The sequence below is a fragment of the Oryzias melastigma genome, linkage group LG1 (assembly GCF_002922805.2).
Source record: "Oryzias melastigma strain HK-1 linkage group LG1, ASM292280v2, whole genome shotgun sequence".
NCBI classification, from domain to species: Eukaryota; Metazoa; Chordata; class Actinopteri; order Beloniformes; family Adrianichthyidae; genus Oryzias; species Oryzias melastigma.
Genome location: NC_050512.1, coordinates 28,541,558 through 28,548,049, shown reverse-complemented (window position 1 = coordinate 28,548,049; position 6,492 = coordinate 28,541,558).

Here is a 6,492-nt window from a genome sequence, read left to right as displayed (position 1 = left end):
ATTTTAGCTGGCTATCAGCTTCAGCGTTTTTAGCTATCAGCTTCAGTGATTTCAGCTTCAGCATTTTTAGCTCCATTTCAGCGTCTTCAGCAGACAAATTCAGCTTGCAGCATTCCCACTAGCTTTATTGCAGGTAATGCTATATACCTATTATCTTAAAAAGTTAAGCTTTAAAATTTTTAAAACTTTAGAATAAATGTTTTTCCTGAGGTGTGGTTTGGATTTTGCTCCCCTTGTGCGATTGAGTTCGACCCTTGACATAGGGGATTTATTATGAAACTGATCATCATGCTTTAAGAGTTGTGTCCCTAAATGCTGAAAAAAGAAGAAGAGCTGAGAGAAAATTCTGTTTGGGATGAGGATGTTTCAAAATTCTGCTGCAATGTGAGCACATCCTCTTGCACAAGTAATTGGACTCTTGGCTAAATGCTTCTTGAGCAGCTGTGTGTGGTTTCAGCATTACTTCATGCATAAAAAAAACATTCAGGGGCCGAGCTGAGAGCTGTTCTTTCAAATAGAGATATAAATACACAGCCTGTGCAAACTCTACAACATGGTAGATGTCTGCTCTTTCATCTCTTTAATGGAGTAATCTGATACTACACCAAAAATATATATATACTGTAAGAATTAACCTTGATTAAAGGAATAAATGTCACTGGACTGATCGATGAGCCAATAGAATTGGCTTCTCAAAAGTCATTTCCGTGATAAGACTTCTTGTGTATGACGTAAATCACACACGTCATCTGTCAAATGGGGGTATTTATCCTACCAGCTGTGTGTGTATGGCTGGCAAACAAACGTTAGCAGTTATTGATGATTTCACTGCAGTGTAAAGCCAAACTATGAGTGCAGGATCATTCAGTTTGTTCCGATTCGGAGCCTCTGTTGGGGATTAAAAAGATTAACGTGTAAGAACCCAATATTAAGCAGCAGAATCTTGAATGAACACATTACATAGCTGGATACGTCAGTAGAGAAACCCTTAACGCACAAATAATCAGTTTTCTTCACAATCTGCATGCAGCTTCAATGGTATTTGACAAAAACAGGTTCTAATAAAGCATTTCCATTTAAGATAATGTTTGGACTTGAATAAGAACCACTACAACAACCTAAATCATTTATTTGTTTGTGTATTTTCTGTCTTAACAGTACTCCGACAGACAGAAATATTCAGTTTTTCCTCCATATGTCAAAAAAACTGTAAAATGTTTGACTTATAACGGACTAGAAATACATTTTATAGATTAACCTTCTTTATATTAGATTTAGTATGAGCAGCTAAAAAAAATCGACATCTTTCAGCTCTCTCATTCCTTCAGGCTTTTATGTACTTCATGAATCCTCTCATGAATGTGGGAGAGATGCCAAACCTTCAAGTGTAAACGGAGAGGGTTCTTTTAATATACAGGTACCAACGCTGATCACCAGCATGTAAGGAATTTTGCTCACTCAAAATGAGTGAGCTACTTAGTACAAACCAAATGAAAATAGATCTTAGTACAAACCAAATTTAAAAAATGAACTTCTCAGTTGTTTTCTGTTGCTTATGTCTCTCCTACCTGGCTTATTATTCTATAAATTAAATATAAAATGCATTAAATATGATTTTTAACTCTATTCATCTATTTCCACCTTTAATACCCCCATAAATAATTATTTTCAGGAGTTTAAACAAGTTTTAAAGGGGAATTTGCTCCTAAATGAGTCTGTAGAAAAATCTAGATTTTTTATGGCTCAGCAGTGACCCCTAATGGTAGGATAGGAAACGACAAGCAAGATTTATTTACATTTTTTTCGGAAACTCCATAACTTCCACGTGTAAAAGTGCAACTGGCATTTTATAAAGCAGGGTTTATTTGTATCTATTTATTTTTGTTTTACATGTTTTTGTAATATAAGTTTTTATAACTCAATTAAGACTTGAAAAACAATGTTTTCAGAGGAAAAGTGCTGTTGAAATTTGGAAAAACCTGTTCTACTTGTGGATCAATGTCCTAAGCTGTGTATCAACCACAATCCTTTTCTTCTCCCGGTTTCTGTTTACTATTAAACACTTGTTTTGTTTTTTGAATGGTTCAGAACAGACTAACTTACCCAATACTTGGTTAGCTTTGAATATGAAATGGAATGTTGTCCTGGGGTTTATTGATATTACGGCCCATTTGTGAATTCCTTTGTAATATTAGCTACTTTATAAATGTCATAATATATTCAAATTTATCTTAAAACATATTCATTATTAAAAAAAGCTCTACAACTAATACCCAAGCATTAATTTTTTGAAAAAGACAATTTTCGTGGTGAAACTTCATGTAACTCCAAATCTTTTTTTTCTCTAAAATTGTGTCATAAGTAAAGTTGACACAAACAACTTTACATTATTTGGTTTATGTTGTTTCCCCTGTCCTTTTCCTCAATGCTGCTCTAAAGTTTCTGCCACGTAAAGCTTCCGACTCGCCACAGAGGTTTCCCCGACTCTGGAAAACTTTGACGCTGCTGGAACAGATTTGCATTTGTGGTTTGGAACTCCAGGATGGAAGCATTTCCCCATTTGCATCTCTGTCCTGCCTGAAATGTTCACGGCGATCTATTATATCAGATGCAGTCACAGTTCACTAATAATCTAATAGATTGTATGATGAAACCAAAAAAGCTTTACTGATGAAATATTAATAAAAAATTTTAAAAGTGGAAAACTGTCAGCTTAGGAGATAAGAGAATGAAGACTCCTGCGTAACCATAAGTGTGTCTAAAATTTAACATTATTTGATATAATTCCAAATACCCAATATTTTAGAAAGCATAAATAAACCATTATACCCATACTTTTTATCCAACTACCTCAATGGGATATTGAGTTATGGAGAAACAACTATAAAATCCCCTTACAGCCAATGTGCGTTTTATAGAAATGATCTTTAAAAATAATTATTAAAGAGGGATTTTATGAATACACCAGCATTTTTTTTTACAAAAAAGTCACAAATATAACAAGATATGAAACATAGTTAGTAAATTAGAACGACATGGAACAAAAGGACAAGCATGGAAGTGAATAAAAAGTTATCAATGTGAACATTTGTCAATATACTTCAAGTAATCTTGAAATTACATGTGGTGTGCCTCAGAGCTCTGTATTAGAACCACAACTATTTATCTCGCTCATTAATGACATATTTAAAGCAACTAAATTTATTTTGTTTGCAGAAGACACAAATACTTTCTGTGGTAATGACACATTTTCTAATCTTATTGAGATTATAAATAAAGAACCAAATATTTTAAAAAATGACTGGAAAGCAACAAATTATCATTAAATTAAATAAAACTAAATGTGTGATATTTGGTAAACACAAGGAACGTTTTTTAAAAAAATAAATGGTTTTCCAGTAGAAATTATACAAGAAAACACATTTTTAGGATTAATAATTGACAGTAAACCATCAAGGAAAAAACACACGAGACACATAAAAACGAAAATCTCCTAAATAATTTCAATAATAAACAAAGTTTAAAAAATTCCTGGACAATAAATTACTATGTACTTTATACAGCTCCTTAGTACTCCCTTACCTCACCTACAGTAATGAGGTTTGAGGGAATAATTATCATTACATTCATTATACATATTACAAAAATGAACCGTTTGGATCACACACTGTAACAGATCTCCGTAAACTGGGTAGTATTTCACTGCAGTGTCAACAGTAAAATACTGTACAAGGACTTTACAGTATTTTACTGTAAACATCAATGAACTGGAAATTTACTGTAAAAGGCAACAAATTGTTGGAATTTACTGTAACATTATTGTAAGACTTTTATTTTAAGAATTAGACTAAAAAAAAACTAAACACTAACTGCTAAAAATTTCACTACCATTGAAATTATAGGTACATTGAACCTGTGTTGACATGGTGGTGCAGTGGTTAGCACTAACGCCTCACAGAAAGAGGTCAGTTCAAGCTCCAGTGAAAACCTTTGTTAGAGTTTGTACATTAATCTCTGTGAATCTATTCATTTAACTGAAACTGTTCAGTTACGTAGAATAATTGATTGTATGTCTCTGTCTGGTGTTGCATTGATCTAAGAACTCAATCAGGGTGAACACGGCCTTGGCTACAGTTGGAATGAGTTAAGTAAAGAGGTGAAAATGCCTCAAAACAGCTGGAGAAATTGTAAGTGAACCAGATTATATTTTTATTAAATATATTTACTTTACAGTAAATAAACTGGAAATGAAAATACAGTAATCTTATTATAAAAGGAGGCACAGTAAAATTACTGTACTAACTACTGGCAGCTGGATGCCAGTAACTACTGGATTTCCTTTTAGAGGAATATAACTGTACAATGAAATACAGTAAAGAATCTGTGTACTGGGATTCATTTTACAAATTTAATAATGTAAAATGAAATACAGGACACAGAAATTCCTATGTATTGGATTTTACAGTAGTAAAGCTGTGAAATGCTTTACAATAATTATTGGCATCAAGCTTCCAGTAAATGACTGTAAAATCTACAGCAACTATTTTACAGTGAACTAAAAGCAGAGTATTTAAAACATGCTAGTCATCATTTTATGCAATCTAAAATATTAGAATTACTGGATTGAATACATTGTCGGACTAATAAAGTACTGTATAAAAAATTCGATTTCCTATTACCAGACAATATGCAGAAGTTATTTATGATCAAAGAAAATCCTCATAAATGAAGAGCAACTTATCTTTAAAATACCATTAGCACAAATCAATAGCAGAATTAATTTCTCTGTGTGCAGATCAAATATCTGGAACTGATTTGTTTCAAAACAAATACCCTTACAAACAAATCATATGGGCAAAATGCAGAAATAAATTGCAGTACTAGAGGTGTTCCCCTGTAAATGATTAAGACTATTAACCTATAATTAATATTATATTAATTTTTGGTATCTGGAAAATGTATTTTTCTCTATTTTGTTTTATTATGTTTTTATTTTTATTTTTTATTTTACTGGTTTTGCTTTGAGAAGCCTAATGGAACGATGTATGGAAAATCATGACTTTATGATGATGTTTTGGTACATTGATGCCTTTTGTTTTATTTATCTAATTATTTTGTGTTTATGGGAATCAACAACATTTTTCTTCTTTCTTCCTTTTTCTCCTTTATTGATCACTTCATCAGTTTCTGTTTAGCATATTTATTTAATTATTCAATTTTGTGCTTGAAAAGAAAGAAATGATTAAATCAAACTCAACATTTTTTTTATTCAAATAGTTTTAAAAATCCTGGCTTTCTGAAATTTTTTGTTTTAATTTCCCATCTTATTTACATGATTTTCACCTGAAAATTTTAAAATTTCTGTGCAAAATTAACCAACGACGGAACTGAAGTGGGAATAAATGACGATATAAATGTATAAATCCAGAAATTTCAGTAAAGACCCACTTAAAAAATGTGTTTTGGTGTTTTTTTTAATATATTCTTGTGGCAATTTTCCTATAATTGATGATATGTATGAAGAAAATTAAGATTAAAATTCTGTTCTGTTTGCAAATTAAGGTGAATCAGGAGCAGAAATAAAAAGAAAAACATTCTGTTTGTGATTTATAAAATAAAGCTTTCTTCTCCGGTCCTTTCTGGTGCATCTGCTTGTAGACAAATAGATCCATGAACGTCTTTGTTTTCTTCATCTGAGCTGGAATCTGGATCTACGCTTTACGGATGAATGGCTCCAATTTTGCTCGCCATTTTTGTTGCTCTAATGTTAGGTTGTGTGTGTAAGCTAGCAGGAGAGCATTTAAACAAAGGGATGATGGGAAATGAGGGCAGGCTGACTCCTCGTCCTCAACTCAAGAGCAAATTTCTAGTGAATTCCTGGCGCTCTGCAGAAACTATGTCCTAGAAAATCACATTTTTTGTTTAATTTTGGCTAAAAACCGTACAATCATAATGAAAAGACCACTGGGAACGCTTTGAAAACAGATCAAAAGATGATCGGAGTGGGACTTTAAAAGTGGCAACATCTGTAGAACAAAGGAAAGCAGATGGCACAGAAACAAGTGTCCAACCACAGCCGCACGGCGTTCTGTGTTGCCCTCAGGAAACGATTCACCCCACGGAAGCAGAAACTCGCTGCAGGTGTGTTCGAACCGAGAGCAGGAAGTGGTTTTCAGCCTCTGACGAGCCGATGTGAGCAGGAAGTTCAGACTTACTGACTGGAAAAAGTTCTGAGCAGCTAAAAGAGCAAACATGCTCTCAGCAGACAACTTTTTAAAACAGAAAGTGAGTTTTGTAAACGTAAACACCTATTTTTCTTCATTGCTTTTTAAGTGCAAAAAAACTGGCGAGAGCTGGAACCTCATTTACATCTCTGGTTTCAGTTTCCTGCCTTTACATAAAGATGCTTTGACCTAAAAGCAGAACATGATGAGAGCAAGGAAGGGAAGTATTCAATGAAATCTCACAGAAACATGCAGATTTCTGCAAAAA